This window comes from Halichoerus grypus, chromosome 11 (genome assembly GCF_964656455.1).
Source record: "Halichoerus grypus chromosome 11, mHalGry1.hap1.1, whole genome shotgun sequence".
NCBI lineage: Eukaryota > Metazoa > Chordata > Mammalia > Carnivora > Phocidae > Halichoerus > Halichoerus grypus.
Genome location: NC_135722.1, coordinates 107,516,456 through 107,533,812, shown reverse-complemented (window position 1 = coordinate 107,533,812; position 17,357 = coordinate 107,516,456).

Genomic DNA, 17,357 nt, shown 5'->3' with positions numbered 1-17,357 from the left:
TAAGTGCTACAAGTGAGTGTCCTTTTTTATTTTGAGAGCTTGTTTATCAATACATCATTGGACATATTGAGTATGAGTGTGTTGGTTAAGACCAATAAAAAAAATGCACTGCAGAAACAAAAATTCAGGGAAACCTAAAATTTGTTTAATTTCCTTTCTTCTCCAGTACCAGCACTGTTTTTGTTTTCCAGACGCTATGATTCTAGAAGAGACCTTTATAGTTTCCTGGATAAGATACTGCAATGACCCGCTTAATTCTTGCAACTCTATGGATTAATTTATTGTCATAACTCCGTAAATTAATTATGGAATAGAATGTTGATGAAAATCTTATAAAGGGATTCATTCACTTTAAATTCTTTTTACATATGGCATCTTTTTTTAAATTGAAGTATAATTAATATACAATGTTACATTAGTTTCAGGTATATAACATTGATTCAATAATTCTATACATTAGTCAATGCTCACTCTAAGTATAGTCACCATATACCATTATCACAATATTATTGATTATATTCCCTATGTTGTACTTCTTATTACCATTATTAATTTATTTTATAACTAGAAGTTTATAACCTTTTAATCCCTTTATCTATTTCACCTATTCCCCCACCCCGACCCTTTGACAACCACCAGATTGTTCTCTGTATTTAGAAGCCTGTTTTTGTTTCTTTTTTTGTTTGTTTCATTTTTTAGATTCCACATATAAATGGAATTATATAGTATTTGTCATTCTCTGACTTATTTCACTTAGCATAATACACTCCAGGTCCATCCATGTTGACGTAAATAAGGAAGATCTCATTCTTTTATGACTGAGTAATATTCCTCTGTGTGTGTGTGTGTGTGTGTGTATTCCATTGATAGTGGAATTATTGGATGATATTATTTCTATTTTTGATTTTTTTGAGAAACCTCCATACTGTTTTCCACAGTGGCTGTGCCAATTTATATTCCTACCAGCAGTGCACAAAGGTTCCTTTTTCTCCACATCCTCACCAACACATGTTATTTCTTATCTTTTTGATAATAGTCATTCTGACAGGTGTAAGGTAATATGTCATTGTGGTTTTGATTTACATTTCTCTGATGACTAGTGATGTTAAGTATCTTTTCATGTGTCTGTGGACCATCTGTAATGTCTCCTTTAGAGATATGTCTGTTAAGGTCCTCTACCCATTTATAATAGAATTGATTTTTTTTGGTTTTGAGTTGTATAAGTTCTTTATGTATTTTTGATATTAACCCTTTATAGGATATCTCATTTGCAAATATCTTCTCCCATTTGGTAGGTTGCCTTTTCATTTTGTTGATGGTTTCCTTTGCTGTGCAGAAACTTTTTATTTTGATTTAGTCCCAATAGTTTATTTTTGCTTGATTTCTCCTTGCCTCATGTTTAGAGACAAGGGACATATCAGAGACATATCTAGAAAAATGTTGCTAAGGTCAGTGTCTAAGAGATTACTGCCTATGTTTTCTTTCAAGAATTTTATGGTTTTAGGTCTTTAATCGATTTTGAGTTTATTTTTGTGTATAGTGTAAGGAAGTGATCCAGGTTCATTCTTGTGCTTTTATCTGTCCAGTTTTCCCAGCTCCATTTATTGAAGATTCTGTCTTTTCCACATTTTATGTTCTTGCCTCCTTCGTCCTAGATTAATTGGCCATACGGGGTGTTGTGGGTTTATTTCTAGGCTCTCTATCCTGTTCCATTGATCTCTGTGTATATGTTTGTGCCAGTACCATACTGTTTGGATTACTGTAGCTTTGTAGTATATCTTGAAATCTGGGATTGTGATACCACCAGCCTTGTCCTTTTTTATCAAGATTGTTTTGGCTATCTGAGGTCTTTTGCGGTTCTATAGAAATTTAAGGATTATTTGTTCTAATTTTATAAAAAATCTTATTGGTATTTTGATAGGGATTGCAATTAAACCGTAGATTGCTTTGGGGAGTATGGACATTTTAATGATCTTCCTCATTCTTTGAGCATGGTATATTTTTCCATTTGTTTGTGTTGTCATCAATTTCTTCCAAAGTGTACGTCTTTCACCTCCTTGGTTAAATTTATTCCTAGGTTTTTTTATTCTTTTGCATACAATTGTAAATGGGATTGTTTTCTTAATTTTTCTGCTACTTTGTTATTAGTGTACAGAAATGCACTAGATTTCATTATTATAATTTTGTACCTGCAACATTATGGAATTCATTAGTCAGATCCAATAGTTTTTTGGTGTTTGGAGTTTTCTATATATGGTATCATGCCATCTGCAAATAGTGACAGCCTTACTTCTTCCTTACCAATTAGATGCCTTTTATCTCTCTTTCTTATCCAGTCACTATAGGTAGGACTTCTAGTACTGTGTTGAATAAAAGTGGTGAAAATGGATGTCCTTGTCCTCTTCCTGATCTTAGAGGAAAAGCTCTCAGTTTTTCACCAATGAATATGATATTTGCTTTGGGTTTTTCATATATGGTCTTTATTATGTTGAAGTATGTTTCCTGAAAACCCAGTTTGTTGAGGGTTTTTGTCATAAACGGTTGTTGTTTTTTGTCAGATGATTTTTCTGTGCCTTGTGAGAGGATCATGTGTTTTTGTCCTTTTATTAATGTGATATATCACATTGATTGGCAAATATTGAACCATCCTTGATTCTTAGAATAAATCCTATTTAATTGTGGTGAATGATTTTTTTAATGTACTGTGAAATTTGGCTTGCTAATAATTTGTCAAGGGTTTTGTATCTATGTTCATCAAAGATAGTGGCCTGTGGTGTGTGGTTTTTTTTTTTTTTTTTTGTAGTGTCTAAGTCTGGTTTTAATAATAGGGTAATGTTGCCCTTGTAGAATGAATTTAGAAATTTTTCTTCCACTTCTACTTTTTGGAATAGTTTGAAAAGAATAGGCATTAATTCTTCTTTAAATACTCAGTAGTATTCCCCTCGGAGGCCATGTGGTCCTAGACTTTTGTTTGTCAAGAGTTCCTTGATTACTGATTCAATTTTGTTACTCCTAATTGGTCTGTTCAAATTTTTTATTACTTGCTGATTCATTTTTGGAGAATTCTATGTTTCTAGGAATTTATCCACTTCTAGGTTGTCTAATTTGTTGGCATATAGTTTTTCATAATATTCTCTTAAAATCCTTTGTAGTACTGTGGTGTTAATTGTTATTTCTCCTTAATTGCTGATTTTAATTTAGGCTCTCTTATTTTCTTGATGAGTCTTGCTAAAGGTTGATCAATTTTGTTTATCTTTTCAAAGAATGAGCTCTTGGTTTCATTATATTTTCTGTTATTTTTATAGTCTTTATTACATTTCTATTCTAATCTTTATTATTTTCTTCCTTCTACTGGCTTTAGGCTCTGTTTGTTCTTCCTTTATTGCTCCTTTAGGTGTAAGATTAGGTGGCTTATTTGAAAATTTTCTTGTTTCTTGAGAAAGGCCTATATTGCTATAAAATTCCCAGTTTGAATATATTTTGCTACATCCCAAACAATTTGTAACATCATGTTTTCATTTCATTTGTATGCACATATTTTGATTCTTTCTTTGATTTGTTGGTTGACCCATTCATTGTTTAGTAGCAATTGATTGTCCTCCATGTGTTTGTCTTTCTTCCAGAATTTTTCTTGTGATTGATTTCTAATTTCATCCTGTATGGTTGGAAAGCTGCTTGATGTGATTTCAATCTTAAATTTATTGAGACTTGTTTTGTGGCCCAACATGTGATCTATCCTGGAGAATGTTCCATGTGCACTTAAAAAGAATGTGTATTCTCTGGTCTGGAATAGAATGTTCTGTATATATCTGTTAAGTCCATCTAGTCTAATGTGTTGTTGAAAATCACTGTTTCCTTGCTAATTTTCTATCTGGATGACCTATCCATTGATGTTAAGTGAGGTGTTGAAGACCTCTACTATCATTGTGCTGCTGTCAATATTTCCCTATGTCTGTTAGTATCTGTTTTATGTATTTAGGTGCTTCAGTGTTGAGTGTTATTATTTTATAATTGTTATATCTTCTTGTGGGATTGATCCTTTTATCATTATGCGGTGCCCTTCATTGTCTCTTGCTGAAGTCTTAGTTTTAAAGTCTATTTTGTCTGATGCAAGTATTGCCACCCCAACTCTCTTCCACCTGCCCCCCCATTTGCAGGGTATATGTTTTTCCAAACTTGCATGTCCTCTGGGTGTCTTTAAAGTGAAGTGAGTCTCTTGTAGGTAGCATATAGATGGGTCTAGTTTTGTTTTATTTTATTCATGCAGTCATCCTATGTCTTTTGTTGGAGCATTTAGTCCATTACATTGAAAGTAATTCTTCATAGGTATGTACTTACTGCCATCTTGTTAATTGCTTTCTGGGTTTTTTGTTAGTTCTTCTCTTTTCCTTTTTGTTCTATTCCCTTGTGGTTTTGTGGCTTTCTTTAGTGTTATGCCTGGATTCATTTCCCTTTATTTTTAGTGTATCTATTACAGGTTTTTGATTTGTGATCATCATTGGGTTCATATATAACATCTTCTATGTATAGCAGTCTATATTAAGCTTGTGGTTGCTGACGTTTGGACATATTCTAAAAGCACTAAATCTTTACTTCCCCCCCATACACATTTTACATATATAATTGCATATATTACATCTTTTTATTTTGCATATCCCTTGCCTAATTTTTCTTCATAATTTTCGTAATTTCTTACCTTTTCTTTCCACTTAAAGAATTCCCTCTAACATTTCTTGTATGGCTGGTTTAGTGGTGATGACCTTTAAATTTTATGCCTGGGAAACTCTTCATTTTTCTTTCTAATCTAAATAATAAATTTGGCAGGTAGACCATTCTTGATTGTAGATTTTTCCTTTTGGCCCTTTGAAAATATCATGCTATTTTCTTCTGGAATGCAAATTTCTGCGAAAAATCAGCTGATAGCCTTATGGGGTTTCCCTTATATGCAAATGTTTTCTCTTGTTGCTCTTAAAATTCTCTCTTCATCAGTACTTTTTGCCATTTTAATTAATATGTGTCTTGGTGTGTACCTCCTAGTGTTCATCTTGTTCAGGGCTCTCTGTACCTCCTGGATATGGATGTGTTGTGGGTTTTTCTTCCCAGATTAGAGAATTTTTCAGCTATTATCTCTTCAAATAAATTTTCTGCCCTCTTTCTCTTCTGGGTTGCCTAATGCCTAATGCAAATGTTATTATTCTTGTAATATTGCTGAGTTCCCTTAACCTGTTCTCATTTTTTATTATTCTTTCTTCTATTTGCTGTTCAACTTGGTTACTTTCCATTACAATGCCTTCCAGATCACTGATCTGTTCTTCTACATCCCAATCTGGTGTTGATTGCCTCTAGTATATTTTTATTTCATTTATTAAGATTCTTCCCTTCTGACTGGATCTTTTATATATTTTCTCCCTCTTTGCTGAAGTTCTCATTGAGTTTATCTACTCCTTTCTCAAGTCTAATCTTAATGAACATTACTTCAAATTTTTTATCAGGACATATTGATTTCTCCATTGCCTTTAGTTCTTTTATTGTGATTTTGCCTTGTTCTTCAATTTGTGACATATTCCTCTGTCTTACAATTTTGTTGTCTGTATGTGTTTCTATGTATTAGATAGGTCAGGTATGTCTCCTGGTCTTGAGAATGGTGGTCTTGTGTAGAAGAGGTCCTGTGGTGCCCTCTAATGTAATCTATCCCGGTCCACCAGAACCAGGCACTTAAGGAGTGCCCATTGTGTGGGCTGTGTGCACCCTACTCTTGTAGCTCAGCCATAATTGCCTTCACCCCAGCTGGCTGAAATGACCTACTTTGCTTTCTGTGGGTACACGGCAACATTTGTTGCCCATGCTGTTGAGAGATCTCCCTGAGGCCACCAACTGAGAGACTCTAGTTAGTGGGTAGAATCGGCAGTCAGCCTAGATTATACAATTAGGTTTTTGGGGGGGTTTTTTGTTATTTTTTTTTTTTTTTGAAAAAGTGTTCAACATCACTCAACATCAGGGAAATCCAAATCAAAACCTCAATGAGATACCACCTCACACCAGTCAGAATGGCTAAAATTAACAAGTCAGAAAATGACAGATGTTGGCGAGGATGCGGAGAAAGGGGAACCCTCCTACACTGTTGGTGGGAATGCAAGCTGGTGCAGCCACTCTGGAAAACAGTATGGAGGTTCCCCAAAAAGTTGAAAATAGAGCTACCATACGACCCAGCAATTGAACTACTGGGTATTTACCCCAAAGATGTACAATTAGTTTTTCTGCTACAGTTGCTGGAACACCAAAGGGTAGGCTTGTTCCATGCATAGGCAACTGAGAGGCTCTCATTGGTGAGTGGGGCTGGCACTCAGACTAGCTGTCCACATTAGCCTCTGCCACAGATGCTGAGCACTGAAAGGCAGGGCTTGCTCTCTGTGCCATCAGCTAAGAGGCCACACTGCTGGAACTGTGGGTACACTGGTGTGTAGTATTAATCCTCTCCCTCCCCAGGGCAGGAGTTACCTTGGAGGGGTGCTGGTCCCTGCTGGGGCTCCTGCAGGTTGTGGTGGGGCAGGAGCCATTTTGGAGGGATGCCAGCCAAGGTGAGGATGTTGGGCAGGTCTGCAGAGAAGCACTGTGGCAGGGCAGAACTGCCCCCTGCAAGTGTCTGGTCATCTAGGCGGGGGAGGCAGAGAAAAATGGCACCCATGGCAGTATTGTCCCTGGAGAAATTTCCTGAAGACCCTTGCCCTCCAGCACACATTCTTAGATTAGTCAGTAAATCTTCTTCACTTTACCTCAGGCACTTTGCAAACTGCTGCTTCTGGCTATGTCTTGGGCTGAAGTATTTATTATGTTGACTATTTAAGGGCAGGCATTCCATCTCCTTTCACCCTCTAGCTCTCCCACAATTAAGCTCCCAAATTAAGCTGGCTTTTGAAGCTCCCATAGTTAAGCCCTGCTGGTTTTCAAAGCCAGATAAGATGGGGACTCATCTTCCTCGTGTGGGTCCCCTGTGCCAGAGGTGACTGGTGTGGGGTCTGAGTCTCTTGCTTCTCCCAGCTGTGTTTAGTCCCACCAGGGGTTTGGTTCCCAGTCCCAACTCTGGCCCTCCTAGACTTTTTGATGTGGTCTCCTCTCTAGGATTAATTGTAGGTCTGTTCTATGAATCTTAACATTGTTTTCAAAGTTATTTGCATAGATATAGATGTTACCTCAGTGTGTCCATGGAACAATTTGATCTCAGGATCCTCCTACTCCACAGTCTTCTTGGCTCCCTTCCCCCATGTCTAGCATCTTTTGTTTAATGTTAGGCTATTAATATTTATCCATACTATTGCATTAAACTAGAATTTATTCATTCTCATTGCTGTATAATATAATATACAACATTTTTTCCCAACTACTATTGACAGACTTTTGAAATGTATCCTGTTTGGTGCTATTACAACTGCACATTTATATGTACTTTATTGGCTAGAGCAAGGCTAAAATACCTGGGTCAAAGGATATGTGTGTGTTTCAACTTTAGTAAACACTGCTAAAGAGTTTTTAAAAGTGCTGTAGCAATTTATATTCCTGTTCAGCATTCTATGAGAGTTGAGTTACTTTATATTCTTACATACACTTGGCATTGCCGGTTTTTTAAATTTTAGTCATTTTGGTGAATGCATAGTAGATTGTCACTGTGGTGATAAGCAAGGAGGAAAAACATCTTTTCGGTGCTCATTGGTCATTTGGATGTGCTCATTTTGGAAGTTCCTCTTCAAGGTTGTTGTGGGGTTTTTTTTGCCAATTTTTCTAATGATTTTACTTTTTCTATTGATTTGTAGAAATTCTTTATATCTTTTAGAAATGAGCCTTTTATCAGATGTAATTATTGAGAGTGTGTTCTAATTTGTGGATTTGCCTTGTCACTCTCTTAGTGGAATCTTTTTATTAATGGAAATATTTCAATTTTAATATAGTCAAAATAATGTTTTTTGTCAAGAGTAAAAATTAAAAATATAAAAATTATATTTTATGCTTTACTCTTCATGTTTAGATTTAATTTCACATGGAATTTATGTTTCGTTATGAGCTAGAATTGATTTCCACCTCCCCCACAGATAACTAATTGTTCCAACATTATTTTCTGAGCAACCTTTACCTATAACCCTATTTTTTGTAATCAAATGTCCATATATGTATGGGCCTCTTTCTAGAATCTCTATTTTAAATCATTGGCCTATTGTTTATCTTCACAGAAATAGCATATGACTTAAAGTAATGCATAATACATCTTGATATATGACATCGTGTGTCTTCCATATGTGCTCATCTTCATCAAGTTATTGGTGAAGTTTTACATATACATTTTAGAAATGGCTTGCCAATTTACACACACACACGCATGCACACACACACGCACCCTGGAATTTTGAAAGAAATCATGTTGAGTCTATGTTTTTCTTTTCCCTAGGTTTTAGTATCAAGATTACACAGATCACATACAACATCTTGGTAAGTGTTCCATTCTTACTTTCTGGAAAATATTTATAACAGGGATGTCATCATTTCTTTAACTGTTCATTAGAAATCATCAAACATTTGCAACAAAACACCTGAGCATGGAGTTTTCTTTTGGGGAAGGTTCTGAGTAATGAATACAATTTATTTCATAGATATAAGAATAATCTGATTTTCTGTTTCTTTGGGGGACACATTTGGCAAGTTGTGTTTTTCTAGGATTTTTGTCCATTCCATCCATATGTAGCCAGAAAGTTTTTCACTTTATCCTTACAGTATTACTTATTATTACTTATTATTTCTTATCTTCATTATTTTGTTCCTTCTATTTTGGGGGGGGTTAATTTTCTATTCTTTTCCCAATTTCTTGATATGGATGCTTAGGTAATTGATTGTAGTTTATAGTCTACACATGTGCATCTATAAATCTACGAGCATGAATTTAGGTATATATCATTTGTTTTCGGATATGTTGTTTTCATTATGATTCAGTTCAAAATATTTTTTAATCCTCATTGTGATTTATTCATTGAATCATGAGTTATTTAAAAGTACGTTGTAGAATTTCCAAATATGATAGAATTTTCTAGTTTGATTTTTAATATCATTCCATTCTACAGTAGTCAGAGAACATACCTGGTATGATTTGAATCTTCCTAAATCTGTTCAGACTAACTTACCACATTTTATATTGTCAATTTAGTAAATGTCCCATGTACACTTAAAAAGAATGAGTATTCTAGAACTTTATATACAGTGTTGTACATAGTATGTTAGGTCAGTTTTGTAAATATGGTGTTCCATATTTAGTCTTGGTAACTTTTTGTTGTCTTCCTGGTCTATAAGTTACTGAGAAAAATATACTAAAATACTCCACTACAGATGTTGCACATTTCTCCTTGTATCCTTTAATTTTTCCTTTTATGACTAGTTTGCTTTATTATTATAAGCCTCATCATAAATTAGCACCTTGAAGTAGTAGATGTGAAAGTCAAATAGATTATAAAGCAGATCTCTTCATTTCAATCTCTTATCAAACAATCATTGTTATACTGTACTTTATCTTGATTGACACAGTATGATGGACAGAAATGACCACTTTCCTACTCCTGCTCAATGGAAGCTCACAGTTGTATTAATAGACACTAATCCAGAGATCTGCAAGCTAGAAAAGACTAGATTCAGGAACACTGCTGGGCCCTGGCACTGGTGAGTAACAGGCAAGAGTTCAGGTTTTGCTGCTCATTCCATGAACCAAAATGTCTATGGTACTGCCATAGAACCACTGGCCACGGGTCAACTACAAATGAAGTATCCAAGGGAAAATAATCAGTTTCCTTAGGCTGCCACTGCAACACTGGAATATAAATTAGCAACAAAACTTACATAATTCTTAGGCATGAAGAAAACCTTAAATATTGGGTACAACTAGCAGAGCTCCTTAAAGACAGAAACTATGCCTTATGGATTATTTCAGTCTTAGCACTGAGTCTTCTCCTGGCATTTAATGACAGTCCATAAATATTTTTTGAAGGAAATTCTTGGTCCTGCTTGAACAGAAAGGAAAGAACAGTAGGTCACATTTCAATGAGCCTGGAAACCCATGACAGCACAGGTGGGTCTCTAAGGCTTTAACAATCTCAAGAAATAACACATGTTCTCTAGCAGAATACAAAAACTGCAAGACTAAAGCTACCTACACTAGGATAACCTCTCCTATGACTGTTATCTTCCTATGTCTTAGATCATTGGAGGAAAAGGTTACATTCATCAGCCCTGGAAATTGGATCACCTAGGCCAAGGTAAATCTAGGCAGCTTAATGGTTCTTCTTTCTTTCTCTTCCTCTTCTCCTGGTGTGCAAACTTAAAAATGGCAGCATCCATTCTCAAGAATGACTAATGAAATTTCAAAGGAACAAAGATATATTTAACCTAGAGCCCCACAGATTAGTCTCCATTGTAGTATATTTTCAGCGATAATTGTTTTGAAAGTAATACGCCCTTTTAAAAAAGTACCCTGATTGTGTGATATCAGTCCTTAGGAAGAGAGCAGTCTAAACACTGAAGAGTTCAAGAATCAAGTGTCATTGTTTTTGTACATTGAGCAATTTACACAAAACTTGAGTCAGGTGCATCTTATACTCAATGCTCTTATCTGTTTCCTTGCCTCCTGCCCTCTTCTCTTTCTTATTCCCCCCTCTCCTCCCTCCTTTTCCTGTCACTTTCTCTCTCTTTCTCTCCCTCTCTTGCTCCTCCACTCTTGCCTTGCCTTTATACTAAATTCTGAATAACCTGCTCTTCCACTCACCCCAGCCCCCATTCCACAACACACACTATTCCCTGCTTCTTGTTCTTTCCTTTGTTAAAACTAATTTAACCAAGATGTTTAAAACTACCTATTGCATCTTTTTTTTTTTTTTTTACTTTTTTAAGCTAACATTTATATATTAACAATGACTTTTATGTAATAAATCCAGAGTGGAGAAGACCTTTGGTCTAGCAAGACACAATAATGCTATAGTGACAAGCGTGAATTTTTACATACTAGAGAGAGAGGAGAAATATATTTATCAGATTGCTACACATTAAGCAAATGGGTGGAGAGAATAAAATAATTGTTTTGTCCATATTATCTCAGCCATCTGAGTGATAAAGACCTCAGTGGCATGGTATGCTCCGAGAGCCATGAAATCCCATAAAGTTAGCTTTCTCTCAGACAATTTCTTCGGATTACCTAGGGCTCCAGAAGAACAGTGTCCTAACCCCAATATTTATTGCAAATTGCAATTTTCATACATATATTTCTTATTCATTTGACTCAACTAGAATATTTTCCTTCAATCTTTGTATCCATAGAGTGATTGAGCCTTAGATTCCTCTTTTATAAATTAGGAACAACAATTATTTTAAAGGGTTATTTTAAAATGTAAGTAGAAAAACAGATGTAAAGTTTCTAACATAACTCAGCATATAGCAGACACTCTGGTAATGGAAGTAGTATTATCACCCCCTAATCCTTCAAAGTGATCACTCCCACCTCTGATCACCCTAATACTGGCATCAGTGTCTTTCTGCCTGGTCATCTTTCTTCATCTTTCACTGTAAAAATAATTTTTTTTAAAAAGTTGACCCCTTGTGTAGTGGAGCCCTGGAACTGAAGGAGAGTACATTTCCTCCCATCTCCCCTGTATTCTTTGGAACTTCTGGAGAGACAAGTAAAGAAATGTTCAGCTTTGACAGTATAGGCCAAGTGAGCTGAAGAGAATTTCCCTTAGCTGTTCAATATTTGGGGTCTTCATGACAAAATGTGGTATCCCCAGTGTACACCAGGGAATTTTTCTGTAGCCCTTTTATAGCCCAGAGGATGGAGATCCACTATGGAGGCCAGTGCACTGATATCTGTAAATTTGGTCATGATCTCTCAGCAGAAATGATGGCCTGGAGATAATTGTCTTTTAAGTAAAAAGTCAACCAGGCTGCCAAAATATTTTCATGGACCAAGACAGGTGTCATTCACCCTGCTATTTCAAAGAGCTTCCTATAATTCTTTACTTTTTTTTTTTTTAAGTCACTAGAGGAAACAATTCAAAGAGTAGGAATTGCTATGATCTTTTTTCAAAAATCACCTCTTTCAGGGAAACACCAACTGCTTCCTTTGGTTTATAATTGTCTCATCTGTGTTTGGCCACTGTCCACTGCTAAATATAGATGATCTGCTTCTGAGTGAGTTGTATCCCACCCAACAGATGGTGTTGAATCTGGGCACTGTATGTTCATAGTTTTGGACAGAGTTCTAGCCTAAGTACCACCAAACTACAGAGATAATGAAATTTGGCTTACTTATATTAGGGCAATGACTTAGGCTGAAAAAGTTGTTGGGTGGAAGTGACTGGTTGTAATATTAATATGTAAGTCTCTCTTGCCTTGCTTCTATGAGTCAAATACTAAACCAGTAGAGCCCTGAGACTCCACTGATTTCCCAAGAATCATTGTCCTTGCCTCCTGTCACCCAAATCCATTGCAATGACAAGTCCTGTCAAATTTACCTTCCAAATACCTATTGAATACACTCATATCTCTCCATCTCCACTCTCTGTCTGTCTCAACTACCACCTTTTCTACTTTGGTCTACTCTAATGTCACCTAACTGACCATCTGCCGTCCACTCCTGGCCCCCTCAACTCATCTCCTGTGCACAATAGCGAGAGTAATCCCTTAGAACATAACTGGGATTGTGTCACTGCTGAACCTAACACCCTTCAATGATGTCTTTCACTTAACTCCAAACTTATCATTGTGTTCCTCATCTTCTCCTTCACTGGAATGTAAGTTCCATGAGGGAGAGACTATATCTGTTTTGTTCACAACTGAATTACAGAACCCAGAATTAATTAATGGAGTCATTGTAACTAGAATCCAGCCTTCTATCCTTGCATACTCACCATAGCATCAGTGGAGTGGATTCCTAGCGCAATTTAGGAAAACTTTTCCAGACAAAACTCTAGAGACCTGGGCCCTGGTAGCCTGGGTACAAGAATAGTGGTGGCATTGCCCCTGCCCCATTTTTGCAGCATGAGAGATGATGGGAGAGTGAAGACAATGTCTAGAGAATTCTAGGCTGGACACAATCTAAAACAAGTCAACAAATCAAGCAGGCATAGACAAAGAATAGAAAGGTAGGGGGACACTTAAAATGAAGAACAAAGGGGATCTGAAAAAAGACCTTTTGAATCAGATGCTGGAAAACAGGGACTTGAGATATTCCTGATCCTCAGTGTAAGAGTCATAGACTTGAATACTCATGGCATGACCCTGCTGGGAATGAGTAAAGTGTCAGAGGCAGAGTGCACACAAGTTTTCAAGCCTCACTGCCATCTTTAAATACACACAGTGCACTTCACAGTGTACTTACTGTTTACTCATTCACTTATTCATTCACTCATTTATAATACCATATTTATTGAGAATTTGTGAATGTCTTTGGAAACTGAAATGCAGCGTATCTCAAAGCGTCATACTATCCATCCATAACAAGGCAGACTGATTTTTCCACTTCTAATACTATTCCTTCTTTCACTCATCCTCAGTGACATAGAGAACAAAAGCAAAAGCAAAAAAACTAAATGTCCTTACAACTTACAGCCCGCTGACAAGTCCTTGAGACAGGCAAAGTGACCTTCCTGTAGGGACTCAGCTGCCTCCATGTTAACATTTTGCTAAGAGCAAAAAGGCAGCCTTAGCTTAACATTAGCCTGACCCCCAAGATCCTGTAAGTCTACTTTAACATACATAAATTCCTTTGGAAACTTCCTTTATCTCTGCCCCCCAAGATATATGTTAGCAATCATCCCCAAAGCATATGGCCCACTGAAACACATCTGCAGGGTCTCATGACTAAGTCATGAAGGGTCTCATGACTAAGTAGTAAATGACTTTTTCCTCACAACAGCAAGCCCCTCAAGGTCCTGGAAACCTTGCTTCCAAAATTCCTTGGAGATTTATGCTACCCCTAACACCCTCTCAGCTTGAAAGTATGTAATCAGTCACTCCTCACAACCGCAGGGCTGCTCTGTCTGCCCATGGGTCCTGTCCCTGAGCTTTATTAAAACCACCCTTTTTGCACCAAAGATGTCTCCAGATTCCTTTCTTGACCATTCATTCCTGAACCTCAACATTTTCCCGTCACTCAGGATTCAGGAAAAGTCCCCCTGTCATCTAGGGTTTTTGGAATTTCCCCCGTTTTTCCCTTACCGGAGATCCATGCATATACAATGGCCTCACATCTTTTAAGCCTTGAAGAGTGGCTGTCTGTAAAATTTCCAGACTGTGTATACCTCAAAAACTGACACACTTTGTTATATCCCTGTGTTTTCCTCATGGAACTCAGATATGGAGATTTAGCATATGGTAAGTGCTTGGTAAATATTTCAAATCGGTTTGCTGCTTAGTAGAGTCACTGTCCCCAGGTTAGAACTCCAGTTGAGTTATTCCTCTTATTCTTTAGTTAATTTGGATTTATGAGAAGACCTTTCTCAGCAGTTTCAGACTTGTATTGCATCTGTCTGCCAGCCAGAACCCATTCTCCCTGTTTTCCCAACTCGCTCCTGTAATAGCTCTTTGGTTAGCACACTAAGCCAGAGTAGATTTCTGTTTGTACCATTTGGTTACCGGACACCTTGAATCCTTTACTGTAACCGATCCAGGAATTCACAAATATTAAAAGTAAATACATTTTAAATATACACACATGTATTCATTTAGAGAACATTGTTCAAATAGCATTTTTTTCAAGTTTGTTATACTTTTTCTTTTCATTTTAAAAGTAACACATGGAAATTAGAAATTTTTGCCAGAGAAAAGAAAATCTAATTCCAGCTTCACAATAAACTTTGCATCTGGAAGTATGATTGCATTTTTGTCCACCTCTCCCTCCCCTTTTTATCTATTCATTTTGGAGCCTGACTTTTTCTTTTCCACTTCATATGGAAATCTTTCATGATGTACTTATCAGTTCCTTCATATTCTTTGTTATCCTCTCGGCTTTGAGTCTGTCACCTTCCCTGGAGAGGTTTAAATGAAATAAAAGGGAGGTGCTATGTACTGAATATTCTATCAGGAACAATTTTCTGTGTTGTTGTATATCCTTCAAACAATTGCTTTTAATATTTCTGTGAACCACATGTATGCTGTTAATATTGTAGTCAGTAATTCATGTGCAGAGGCAGTGATGCTAACATGGGCTCATTTTATTTTGGCTTCTATAACTGTTTTCCTACTCCTAGAGGTCCATGGTCAGGTCGCTCACGCAAACCAACACCTGCAGGATGTGGCTCTGTGGGGGTGGTCGGGAGGGGCACATGGATCTCAGAAGAGAAGGGGAGGGAGGGCAGACAAAGCAGGATGAAAGCAACTCTGAAGTGGAATCCTCCTCGGGTTCAATTGCTTTTGCAGCTTTTACTCTTACTCTTTGTACAGAGTTGGAAGTGTGATATTTTAAAGTTAGTTTTTATAGAAACAAATGTCAGGAGAGGTGAGTCATCCTAATATCTCTAAAAATAAAACCAGGTTGTCAAAGAAATCAAAACTTTGTTCTCAAGTTTAGCCGGCGAGAGAGCAAGAGTCTTCCCACCGTGGGCTTGTGCAGCTGCTTGAGGTAATCCCAGAATCCGCGGGCAGCATGGGGCTGCAGAGGTTGCAAATAGGAAGCAGAGAGAACTTGGGATTTGGTTTTTAATTTAACTGGAATGTGGCCCTCAGGAAATGTACTATATTGAGAAAGAGAGAAAGGATTTGACTATTTCAAACGAGGGCCAAGACAGGCTTCCTAGGGGAATACCCTCCATTGTTCAGATTTTAGTTGCATCAGCAGCCTAGAAAGTTAACATGTGATCATCAGCATCCATAGTAGAATGAAATCAGAGGGAGAAAAAAAATTCCAAACCCCTCCGTGGAATATTTGGGATCCTAGGCTCTACCCAGTATGTGCCCTAATGTAGACACATCAATGTCAAAAGGGAATAAAAATTGAGTTCCAACTTCAGAGACGGTAAAGCCATCTGTGTTTGGTGTTCTCCCACGTTCCTTCCCTGTAGCCCTCTCTCTTCAACAGCCATCCAGAGGGCCAGTACCCTTTGGCTTTCTTGCCCAGGCCTGGCCACAGAATAAAAGAATATTTGCCCCTCTCTGCTGTCTTGAGAATAGCAAACGGTCAGGTTTCGTTGTTGTTTTTGTTTGTTTAAATCCAGGAGATCCCTGCATTGTGCTAGGGATTGATGATACAGTGCTGAGAAAGAAGAAGTCTCTGCCATCACAGAGCTTCCATTTTATTGTGAAAACCAGACAGTAAACATACTTACCATAAATATATAATATAACTGATGTGGGGTCATTGAGTGCAATGGTCAAGAAAGAATTCTTGAGCTATTTTATGGTGCAAAAATGTGCTTTTTATTATAGCACAGGGGCAGGACCCCTTGGGGATTGTGAGGTATGCCTGATTATATATTTTTAAGTTGGGGTAGGTGCGGGGGGTAGAGATAACTGAAGTCTCTAAAGGGATTTCTATATGTTAGAGAGCCCCTACCGGATCCTGGAGGTCTGGCTATTGTCAAGCTAAGATTGATTTTAGTCTCTAGCAAAGCATTAAACATTAAGGCAGCTGTGTGAGTTTCTTGAGGAATGTCACACTCTGCATGTCTCAGGTATTTATCAATGGGCTGCAATTTGTCAGGACATTTAATTTTATCTACATTTCTCTTGTCTTTGTTCTCCTCATTTTCCCCCCTGAGAAATTTTGACCCTTAAATCTTTAAGGTTGCTGGGAGTGGAAGGTCTTATCTCCTATAACATCTTCCTGCTGAATAGGGGTGTAGAGATGTCCCTACCTATGGGTCAACAGTGGTCAGATGAGGAATTTATACATTAGAGTTACCGAAGGTAGAGGCAGCCAAATGCAAGGCAGACAACGTACATGAACCTCCTTGAGTAGAAAGGATCATCTGTCATCTGGAAGTTATGGCAGAGAAGGAGTCTGGGCACCAGGCAAAGAGATGTCAAAAAACACAACAACATAAGATTAATATTATGAAAAAAATAAGCCTAATAAAAAGACCTGATCATTGTCCAAAACCCACCTCCAGTCCAGGAATATAACCAATCACTAAAGTAGAGATCATTTAAAACACCCATCCATCTCTTTCACGGTCCTATTATATTTTTGTGATAATCTGGAATAGACACAACATTCTGTTTTAACAATGGCTCATGTTCCTCCTTGTGCTGCTGACAAGACATCTAAGGCCATTCAATTTTGTAGGACTGCTTTACACATTTGAGTTACTTCAGTATTTAATAATGTAATGCTCTTTTGAGAA